At 40.3% G+C, this 11,967-nt stretch overlaps 1 non-coding gene across 1 annotated transcript; it reads left to right on the top strand.

Moving 5' to 3' along the window:
• The first annotated feature begins 11,645 nt into the window (after positions 1–11,645).
• Positions 11,646–11,752, top strand: LOC112718579 (small nucleolar RNA R71). Its single transcript, XR_003160913.1, has one exon. It is a non-coding gene; the product is annotated as a small nucleolar RNA R71 (small nucleolar RNA).
• The last annotated feature ends 215 nt before the right edge of the window (positions 11,753–11,967 follow it).

Raw genomic sequence — 11,967 nt, 5'->3', positions numbered from 1 at the left:
TTTCATAAATTTCGAAAATTTATTTTGGTTTTCTAAAAATTTTAAGTTTGGTGTTCTTCCTTGTGTTCTTGGTGTTCTTGTGAATCTTCAAAGTGTTCTTGAGTTTTTCTTGTGTCTTGATCTTAAAATTTTTAAGTTTGGTGTTCCTTGGTGTTTTCCCTCCAAAAATTTTCGAAAATTAAGGAGCATTAGATCTAAAAATTTTAAGTCTTGTGTCTTTTGTGTGTTTTTCTCTTTCATCATAAAATTCAAAATTCAAAAATTTTTATTTTTCTAACTAATTTTGAACAATTTTTTTTTTCGAAAATCTTTTATAAAAATTCAATTTTCAATTTCAAAATATTTTCACTTTCTTTTATTTATTTCATTTTTATTTTATTAAAAAAAATATTTTTAACTTCTTTTTTTTATTTATTCCATTTTTATTTATTTCATTGCTACATTCCAAACTATAAATTCTCAACTTGTATTCCATTATGGAAGTAAGTATGAGTGAACAGTCCAAGAGGACTCTGGGGTCATATGCAAACCCCACTACTGCTTCATATGGGAGTAGTATCTGTATACCCTCCATTGGAGTGAGTAGTTTTGAGCTGAATCCTCAGCTCATTATCATGGTGCAGCAAAGCTGCCAGTATTCTGGTCTTCCACATGAAGAACCTACAGAATTTCTAGCACAATTTCTGCAAATTGCTGATACAGTACATGATAAAGAAGTGGATCAGGATGTCTACAGATTATTATTGTTTCCATTTGCTGTAAAAGATCAAGCTAAGAGGTGGTTAAATAACCAGCCTAAGAACAGCATAAAAACATGGAAACAGCTGTCAGAAAAATTCCTGAATCACTATTTTCCTCCCAAACGGATGACACAGCTAAGGCTAAGCATCCAAGGCTTCAAACAAGGAGATAATGAATCCCTTTATGATGCATGGGAGAGATACAGAGAGATGCTAAGAAAATGCCCCTCTGAAATGTTTTCAGAATGGGTGCAATTAGACATCTTCTACTATGGGCTTACAGAAAAAGCTCAGATTTCTCTAGACCACTCAGCTGGTGGATCTATACACATGAGAAAAACAATTGAAGAAGCTCAAGAGCTTATTGATACAGTTGCCAGAAATCAGCATCTGTATCTAAACAGTGAATCTTCCATGAAAGAAGAAGCTAAAACAGTAACTGCAGAACTCAGTCCGGTGGATCAGGCTAATGAATTCAATCAGCAATTAGATTTTCTAACTCAGCAGCTAGCCGAATTCAAGGAAATATTACAGGAAACAAGAATGGCTAACAGGAACATGGAAGTACAATTAAAGCAGACAGAAAAGCAATTGTCAAAACAAATAACAGAAGAATGCCAAGCAGTTCAATTAAGAAGTGGGAAAACATTAAATACCTCACTTCAAAGTAGCAAGAAGACAGGAAATGAACAAATGGCTACTAAAAATCCCTCTGAGGACAAGCAGAGCCCAGAAAGGGATAAAGCTGGCGCTGAACGCCCAAACCATGCTTATTCCTGGCGTTCAACGCCAGAAACAAGCATGGATCTGGCGTTGAACGCCCAAAAGGAGCATGGTTCTGGCGTTCAAACGCCAGTTACAAACAAGGAAGTGGCGTTTGACGCCACTCCAGCTCCCACCACTAGCATTCAAATGCCAGTGGGGAATCAGTCACATACAAGTGCTGACCTTTCTAAAAAGGCTTCCCAACCCACTTCTGTAGGTAATAAACCTACAGCAACTAAGGTTGAGGAATACAAGGCCAAAATGCCTTATCCTCAAAAACTCCGCCAAGCGGAACAGGATAAGCAATTTGCCCGCTTTGCAGACTATCTCAGGACTCTTGAAATAAAGATTCCGTTTGCAGAAGCACTTGAGCAAATACCCTCTTATGCTAAGTTCATGAAAGAGATCTTAAGTCATAAGAAGGATTGGAGGGAAACTGAAAAAGTTTACCTCACTGAAGAATGCAGTGCAGTCATTCTGAAAAGCTTACCTGAGAAGCTTAAAGATCCTGGGAGCTTTATGATACCATGCACATTAGAAGGTGTTTGTACCAAGCAAGCTTTATGTGATCTTGGGGCAAGTATCAATCTAATACCTGCATCTACTATCAGAAAGCTTGGTTTAGCTGAAGAAATTAAACCAACCAGGATATGTCTTCAACTTGCTGATGGCTCCATTAAATACCCATCAGGCGTAATTGAAGACATGATTGTCAAGGTTGGGCCATTTGCCTTTCCTACTGACTTTGTGGTGCTGGAAATGGAGGAGCACAAGAGTGCAACTCTCATTCTAGGAAGACCTTTCCTAGCAACTGGCCGAACCCTCATTGATGTCCAAAAAGGGGAAGTAACCTTGAGAGTCAATGAGGAGGAGTTCAAGTTAAATGTTGTTAAAGCCATGCAACATCCAGACACCCCAAATGACTGCATGAGTGTTGATCTTATTGATTCTCTGGTAAGAGAGGTCAATATGGCTGAGAGTCTCGAAGCAGAGCTAGAGGACATCTTTAAAGATGTTCAGCCTGATTTGGAGGAATCAGAGAAGATAATAGAACCTCTGAAAATCCCTCAAGAAGAGGAGAAACCTCCAAAACCCGAGCTCAAACCATTACCACCATCCCTGAAATATGCATTTCTGGGAGAAGGTGAGACCTTTCCTGTAATTATAAGCTCTACCTTAGAGCCACAGGAAGAGGAAGCACTAATTCAAGTGCTAAGGACGCACAAGACAGCTCTTGGGTGGTCCATTAGTGATCTCAAGGGCATTAGCCCAGCCAGATGCATGCACAAAATCTTGTTGGAGGATGACGCCAAGCCAGTGGTTCAACCACAAAGGCGGCTGAACCCAGCTATGAAAGAAGTGGTGCAAAAAGAGGTCACTAAATTACTAGAGGCTGGGATTATTTATCCTATTTCTGACAGCCCCTGGGTGAGCCCTGTTCAAGTTGTCCCTAAGAAGGGTGGCATGACAGTGGTTCATAATGAAAAAAATGAACTGGTTCCTACAAGGACAGTTACAGGATGGCGTATGTGCATTGATTACAGAAGACTCAACACAGCCACCAGAAAGGATCATTTTCCTTTACCATTCATAGACCAGATGCTAGAAAGACTAGCAGGTCATGAATACTACTGCTTCCTGGATGGATATTCAGGTTATAATCAAATTGCAGTAGATCCCCAGGATCAGGAGAAAACGGCCTTCACATGTCCATCTGGAGTATTTGCATACAGAAGGATGCCATTTGGCCTGTGCAATGCACCTGCAACCTTTTAGAGGTGCATGCTCTCAATTTTCTCTGATATGGTGGAAAAATTTCTGGAAGTCTTCATGGATGACTTTTCAGTATTTGGAGACTCATTCAGCTCCTGCCTTAACCATTTAGCACTTGTTCTGAAAAGATGCCAAGAGACTAACCTGGTTTTAAACTGGGAAAAATGTCACTTTATGGTGACTGAAGGAATTGTCCTTGGGCACAAAATTTCGAACAAGGGGATAGAGGTGGACCAAGCTAAGGTAGAAGTAATTGAAAAATTACCACCACCTGCTAATGTTAAGGCAATCAGAAGCTTTCTGGGACATGCAGGGTTCTATAGGAGGTTTATAAAGGATTTTTCAAAAATCGCCAAACCTCTGAGCAACCTGCTAGCTGCAGACACGCCATTCATCTTTGATGAAGAGTGTCTGCAGGCATTTGAGACTCTGAAAGCTAAATTGGTTACAGCACCAATCATCTCTGCACCAGACTGGACATTACCATTCGAACTGATGTGTGATGCCAGTGACCATGCCATTGGTGCAGTGTTGGGACAAAGGCATGACAAGCATTTGCATGTCATTTACTATGCCAGCCGTGTGCTGAATGATGCACAGAAGAATTACACAACCACAGAAAAAGAGCTACTTGCAGTGGTTTACGCCATTGACAAATTCAGATCCTACTTAGTAGGATCAAAAGTGATTGTGTACACTGATCATGCTGCTCTTAAATATCTACTCACAAAGTAGGATTCAAAACCCAGACTCATCAGATGGGTGTTGCTTCTGCAAGAGTTTGATATAGAAATAAGAGACAGAAAAGGGACAGAGAATCAAGTAGCAGATCACCTGTCCCAAATAGAACCAGTGGAAGGGGCGTCCCTCCCTCTCACTGAAATTTCTGAAACCTTTCCGGATGAGCAACTACTAGCCGTCCAGGAAGTGCCGTGGTTTGCAGACATTGCAAACTACAAGGCAGTAAGATTCATACCCAAAGAGTACAGTAAGATGCAATCAAAGAAATTAATCACAGATGCAAAGTACTATCTTTGGGATGAACCATATCTCTTTAAGAGATGTGCAGACAGAGTAATCCGTAGATGTGTGCCTAAAGAAGAAGCACAGAAGATCCTTTGGCATTGCCATGGATCACAGTATGGAGGACATTTTGGAAGTGAACGAACAGCCACAAGAGTCCTCCAAAGTGGCTTCTACTGGCCTACTCTCTATAAAGACTCCCGAGCATTTGTGCTTAACTGTGATAGTTGCCAAAGATCAGGCAACCTGCCTCACAGTTATGCCATGCCTCAACAAGGAATCTTGGAAATTGAGTTGTTTGATGTATGGGGTATTGACTTCATGGGACCTTTCCCACCATCATACTCAAACACCTATATTCTGGTGGCAGTGGATTATGTATCCAAATGGGTGGAAGCTATTGCAACACCCACTAATGACACTAAAACAGTGTTAAAATTCCTCCAGAAACATATCTTCAGCAGATTTGGTATCCCTAGAGTGTTAATCAGTGATGGGGGCACTCATTTCTGTAATAAACAGCTTTACTCTGCTTTGGTACGTTATGGAGTCAACCACAGGGTGGCTACTCCATATCACCCACAAACTAATGGGCAAGCTGAAGTCTCAAATAGAGAACTTAAAAGAATCCTGGAACGGACTGTAATTAACCGTAGAAAGGATTGGGCAAAAAGCTTGGATGATGCTCTGTGGGCATACAGAACAGCATTCAAGACCCCCATAGGGACCTCTCCATACCAGCTCGTGTATGGAAAGGCATGTCACTTGCCAGTGGAACTGGAACACAAGGCCTATTGGGCAACCAGATTCCTGAACCTTGATGCCAAGTTAGCTGGAGAAAAACAATTGCTCCAGTTAAATGAGCTAGAGGAATTTAGACTCAATGCTTTCGAAAATGCAAAAATTTACAAAGAGAAAGCAAAAAGATGGCATGATAAGAAATTGTCATCCAGAGTCTTTGAGCCAGGACAGAAAGTCCTGCTATTTAATTCAAGGCTCAAATTATTCCCTGGGAAATTAAAATCCTGGTGGAAAGGTCCATATGTAATTACAAGTGTATCACCATATGGATACGTAGAGCTTCAGGATAATGAATCCAACAAAAAGTTCATTGTTAATGGACAGAGAGTTAAACATTATCTTGAAGGCAATTTTGAGCAAGAATGCTCAAAACTGAGACTTGATTAAAAGCTCAGTAATAGTCCAGCTAATGACATTAAAGAAGCGCTTGCTGGGAGGCAACCCAGCCATTCACAAAATTTTATTTTATTTTTGATCAAGTTTTACAGGTAGATGCTAGAGTCTCTTCAAAGGTGAAATAGCAATTGGTTGAAGTCACAGAGTTACAGAGAAATTTGGAAGCTCACTGGCGTGAAAAAGCCAGTAAGAAATACTTTGGGCGTTAAACGCCCAAAAGAAGCACCCACTGGGCGTTTAACGCCAGTAAGGGTAGCCTTCTGGGCGTTAAACGCCAGAAAGGAGCATCTTCTGGGCGTTAAACGCCAATCTGCTAGCATTCTGGGCGTTTAGAAAAACGCCCAGTAAAGAAGGACTTCCTGGCGTTCAACGCCAGAAAGAAGCATCACATGGGCGTTGAACGCCCAGGAGAAGCAACATGTGGGCGTTAAACGCCCAAACCATGCACCATGTGGGCGTTTAACGCCAGGATGATGGGAGGAGGTACAATTCGTTTTTCTTCATAATTTTTCAAAATTTTTAAGTTTCAATTCATGATTTCTTGCATAAACATGTTTCAAAATGTCATCCTTCAAAATCAAATTGGTTTTCTAAAGAACCCTAATTTCTAAAATCCCTTTTTCAAAAATATCAAATGTATCTTAATTCATAAACATAAATCTTTTTCCAATCCAATTCTTTTTCAAATATTTTTAATTTCTTCTCATATCTTTTTCAACTCATCTTATCTTTATTTGAAAAATGCCTTTCCTTCTACTCCTCTCCTTTCCTTTCTTTTGCTTGAGGACAAGCAAACCTCTAAGTTTGGTGTGATTTGCCATGATCACTGAGCTAAAACTCATTAAAATCATGGCACCTAAGAGAACAGGAAGAGCAAGGATGTGAACTTAAGGGAGCTGAAGCGTCAGAAATTAATTCTTGAAGGCACCCCACAGACTAGAGGAACATCCACTTCCCAAAATACAGGTTGTTAAGTTCTAATTCCAGCTTTAACTCTGTGATAGTATTATTTTAGAAATTGACCTTAGAAGATATTTAGTAGTAATTAGGATGTCTATTTTGATTTTATTTCCAATTAAGCTATAATTTATTTTTCTCATCATCATTAGGCATGAATAAAGTAGTAGATTTTCTTTTAGAATAAAGAAGTAATTTATATTTTTCGAGTTCTTAATAATAAAATTTATAATTAATTATATGTGGTGGCAATACTTTTTGTTCTCTGAATGAATGGTTGAACAGTGCATAATATGTACTTTGAATTTGATGAATATTGGCTCCTGAAAGGATGAGGAACACGAAAAATATTATTGATGATCTGAAAAATCATAAAATTGATTCTTGAAGCAAGAAAAAGCAGTTCAAAAAAAAAAAAAAAACACAATATTCACAAGCCATGGGCACTAGCCAAGAATAAAAAGGATCCAAGGCTTTGAGCATCAATGGATAGGAGGGCCCAAGGAAATAAAAATCCAGGCCTAAGCGGCTAAACTAAGCTGTCCCTAACCATGTGCTTGTGTCATGAAGGTCCAAGTGAAAAACTTGAGACTGAGTGGTTAAAGTCGTGATCCAAAGCAAAAGAGTGTGCTTAAGAGCTCTGGACACCACTGACTGGGGACTCTAGGAAAGCTGAGTCATAATCTGAAAAGGTTCACCCAGTTATGTGTCTGTGGCATTTATGTATCCGGTGGTAATACTGGAAGACAAAGTGCTTAGGGCCACAGCCAAGACTCATAAAATAACTGTGTTCAAGAATCAACAAACTACACTAGGAGAGTCAATAATACTATCTGAATTCTGAGTTCCTAAGGATGCCAATCATTTTGAAAATTTAAAGATACAGGGAGATGCCAAAACTGTTCAGAGACAAAAAGCTACAAGCCCCGCTCATCTAATAAGAATCTGAGCCTCATTTAGAACTCGAGAATATTATTACTTCTTTATTTCTGTTAGAACCTATTTTATTCATCTAGTTGCTTGAGGACAAGCAACAGTTTAAGTTTGGTGTTGTGATGAGCGGATATTTTATACGCTTTTTGGGGGTAATTTCATGTAGATTTTAGCATGTTTCAGTTAGTTTTTAGTAGAATATTATTAGTTTTTAGGCAAAAATCATATTTCTGGACTTTACTATGAGTTTGTGTGTTTTTCTGTGATTTCAGGTATTTTCTGGCTGAAATTGAGGGAGCTGAGCAAAAATCTGACTTAGGCTGAAAAAGGACTGCTGATGCTGTTGGATCCTGACCTCCCTGCACTCGAAATGGATTTTCTGGAGCTACAGGAGTCCAATTGGCGCGCTCTCAACGGCGTTAGAAAGTAGACATCCAGGGCTTTCCAGCAATATATAATAGTCCATACTTTGCGCGAGGATAGACGACGTAACTTGGCGTTAAACGCCAAGTTCATGCTGCTGTCTGGAGTTAAACGCCAGAAAAACGTCATTATCCGGAGTTGAACGCCCAAAACACGTCATGACCTGAAGTTTGACGCCAAGAAGGGCCTTTGCACGTGGAAAGCTTTGGTCTCAGCCCCAGCACACACCAAGTGGGCCCCAGAAGTGGATTTCTGCACCAATTATCTTAGTGTATTCATTTTCTGTAAACCTAGGGTACTAGTTTACTATTTAAACAACTTTTACAGACATTTCTTGTACCTCATGACATTTTCAGATCTGAATTACATACTCTTTGACGGCATGAGTCTCTAAACCCCATTGTTGGGGGTGAGGAGCTCTGCAGCGTCTCGATGATTTAATACAATTCCTTTGTTTTCCATTCAAACACGCTTGTTCTTATCTAAGATGTTTATTCGCGCTTAACTGTGGAGAAGGTGATGATCCGTGACACTCATCACCTTCCTCAACCCATGAACGTGTGCCTGACAACCACCTCCGTTCTACATCAGACTGAATGAATGTCTCTTAGATTCCCCAACAGAATCTTCGTGGTATAAGCCGGATTGATGGCGGCATTCATGAGAATCCGGAAAGTCTAAACCTTGTCTGTGGTATTCCGAGTAGGATTCCGGGATTGAATGACTGTGACGTGCTTCAAACTTTAACCTGCTGGGCGTTAGTGACAGACGCAAAAGAGTGATTCTATTCCAGTAGGAGCGGGAACCAACCGGTGATTAGCCGTACTGTGACAGAGTGCGTGCATAGTTTTCACTGCGAGGATGGGAAGTAGCCATTGACAACGGTGACACCCTACATAGAGCTTGCCATGGAAGGAACCTGCGTGTGAGAAGAGGATCTCAAGAAAGAGTTGAAGTCAGAGGACAAAGCATCTCCAAAACTCCAACATATTCCCCAGTACTGAAAATCAAGTAACTCTATTATTTTAAACTTACAATTTTATGAAATTTGCAGTTTGGCTTTTTACAAATAAACCCAAATAATCCTATTGATATCCTGACTAAGACTAATAAAATAAATATTGATTGCTTCAAACCAATAATCTCTGTGGATTCGACCCTTACTCACGTAAGGTATTACTTGGACGACCCAGTACACTTGCTGGTCAGTTGAACGAAGTTGTGAGCTTCTCTAATCAGTTAGTTAAATTAGTTTAACTTTTTGGCACATGCCAAGGAGCCATTAATTAAGGATCACAATTTCGTCCACCAGAATCTATAGTATATTCTCTTCTTTTTATCCTATTTTGATCTTCAGTTGCTTGGGGACAAGCAACAATTTAAGTTTGGTGTTGTGATGAGCGGATAATTTATACGCTTTTTGACATTGTTTTTAGTATGTTTTTAGTATGATCTAGTTAGTTTTTAGTATATTTTTATTAGTTTTTAGTTAAAATTCACTTTTCTGGACTTTACTATGAGTTTGTGTGTTTTTCTGTGATTTCAGGTATTTTCTGGCTGAAATTGAGGGCTCTGAGCAAAAATCTGATTCAGAGACTGAAAAGGACTGCAGATGCTGTTGGATTCTGACCTCCCTGCACTCGAAGTGGATTTTCTGGAGCTACAGAAACCCAATTGGCGCGCTCTCAACGGCATTGGAAAGTAGACATCCTGGGCTTTCCAGAAATGTATAATAGTCCATACTTTGCCCGAGATTTGATGGCCCAAACCGGTATGGCAAAACAGCCTCAGAAATTCCAGCGTTTAACGCTGGAACTGGCATAAAACTTGGAGTTAAACGCCCAAACTGGCATAAAAACTGGCGTTTAACTCCAGAAAAGGTCTCTACACGAAAATACTTCAATGCTCAGCCCAAGCACACACCAAGTGGACCCAGAAGTGGATTTTTACGTCATTTACTCATTTCTGTATACCCTAGGTTACTAGTTTACTATTAATAGGATCTTTTGACATTGTATCTGTACCTCATGACACTTTACACGTTTCTTTGTGTACCTTCCACAGCATGAGTCTCTAAACCCCATGGTTGGGGGTGAGGAGCTCTGCTGTGTCTTGATGGATTAATGCAATTACTACTGTTTCTCATTCAATCATGCTTGCTTCCATTCTAAGATACTACTTGTTCTTAAATCGGATGAATGTGATGATCCGTGACAATCATCATCATTCTTAACTATGAACGTGTGCCTGACAACCACCTCCGTTCTACCTTAGATTAAGTAGATATCTCTTGGACTCTTTAACCGGAATCTTCGTGGTATAAGCTAGAACTGATGGCGGCATTCAAGAGAATTCGGAAGGTCTAAACCTTGTCTGTGGTATTCTGAGTAGGATTCAATGATTGAATGACTGTGACGAGCTTCAAACTCCTGAAGGTGGGGCATTAGTGACAGACGCAAAAGAATCACTGGATTCTATTCCGGCCTGATTGAGAACCGACAGATGGATAGCCGTGCCGTGACAGGGTGCGTTGAACATTTCCACTGAGAGGATGGGAGGTAGCCACTGACAACGGTGAAACCCTTGCATACAGCTTGCCATGGAAGGAGCCTTGCGTGCTTGAAGAAGAAGACAATAGGAAAGCAGAGATTCAGAAGATGGAGCATCTCCAAAACCCCAACCTATTCTCCATTACTGCAAAACAAGTACTTAATTCATGTTCTTTTGCTTTTCATAATCAATCCTGATAATTTCTGATATCCTGACTAAGATTTACAAGATAACCATAGCTTGCTTCAAGCCGACAATCTCCGTGGGATCGACCCTTACTCACGTAAGGTATTACTTGGACGACCCAGTGCACTTGCTGGTTAGTTGTGCGGGATTGCAAAAGTGTGATTGCAATTTCGTGCACCAATAGCCTTGCAATCTTCTCTTGGGTTCACCACTGTATCACCTTGAAATGTGCTTGCGGACCTCTCAAGTATTTGTTTGCTCAATTGGCCTACTAGCACATCTAAATTTCTAATGGAGGCTCTGGTTTCCTGCATAACTTGTGCTTCCGTACTTGCCACTTGTCCACTTATCACGCAGATAGCCTTGCATTCCTCTCTTGGATTTGGAATTGTGTTACTAGGAAGGATATTAGTGATCCTCTGATCAATTTCATTAACTCTGGTGGCTATTTGACCCATTTGAATCTCCAGGTTCTTGATGGATGCTCTGGTTTCCTGTCTAAAACCTGTCAATATTGCTTCCAGATCATTGTTCTGTTGGGAACCGCCCTGAGAATTATTGTTGAAGTTCTGAGGTCTCTGAGGTTGATCCCTCCATCCAAAATTTGGGTGATTCCTCCATCCCTGGTTGTATGTCTTAGAATATGGATCATTGTTGGGATTCCTAGGACCACTCCCCATGTAATTCACCTGTTCAAAAGAGGGTTGAGCATAATCATAATTATCATTTTGCATAAAGTTACCTGCCCTATCATAGGAGACTTCCTGTGGTGGATTTTGGGTGTTGATAGCTGAGACTTGCATGCCACCCATCTGTTGAGTAAGTAGATTTATTTACTGAGACATCAGCTTGTTCTGAGCAAGAAGAGCATTAATAGCATCTACTTCCAACACGCCTCTCTTCTGAGGGGTTTCAGAATTCACAGGATTCCTGTTAGAGGAGTATAAATATTGGTTGCTTGCAACCAATTCAATAAGCTCAATAGTCTCCTCCGGTGTCTTCTTCTTGTGCAATGAACCTCCTGTAGAATTATCTAGGCACATCTTGGACATGTCACTCAAACCTTCATAAAATATATCCAGTTGGGTCCATTGGGAGAACATGTCTGGAGGGCATTGCCTAGTTAGTAGCTTGAATCTCTCCCATGCTTCATATAGAGTTTCACCATCCTTCTGCCTGAAGGTCTGAACCTCCATCCTAAGCTTAGTCAGCTTCTTAGGTGGGAAAAATTTTGTGAGAAACTCAGTAACAACCTTGTCCCAAGTATCCAAACTCTCCTTTGGTTGGGAATCTAGCCATAGCATTGTTTTATCCCTCAGAGCAAATGGGAAAAGCATGAGTCTGTACACCTCTGGATTCACTCTATTTGTCTTCACAGTATCACATTTCTGCAGATAATCAGATATGAACCGATTTGGAT

Source organism: Arachis hypogaea, chromosome 10 (assembly GCF_003086295.3).
Source record: "Arachis hypogaea cultivar Tifrunner chromosome 10, arahy.Tifrunner.gnm2.J5K5, whole genome shotgun sequence".
Taxonomy (NCBI): Eukaryota; Viridiplantae; Streptophyta; class Magnoliopsida; order Fabales; family Fabaceae; genus Arachis; species Arachis hypogaea.
Note: the sequence above shows the minus strand (reverse complement) of the source record. Positions and strands in the feature narration are given on the sequence as shown.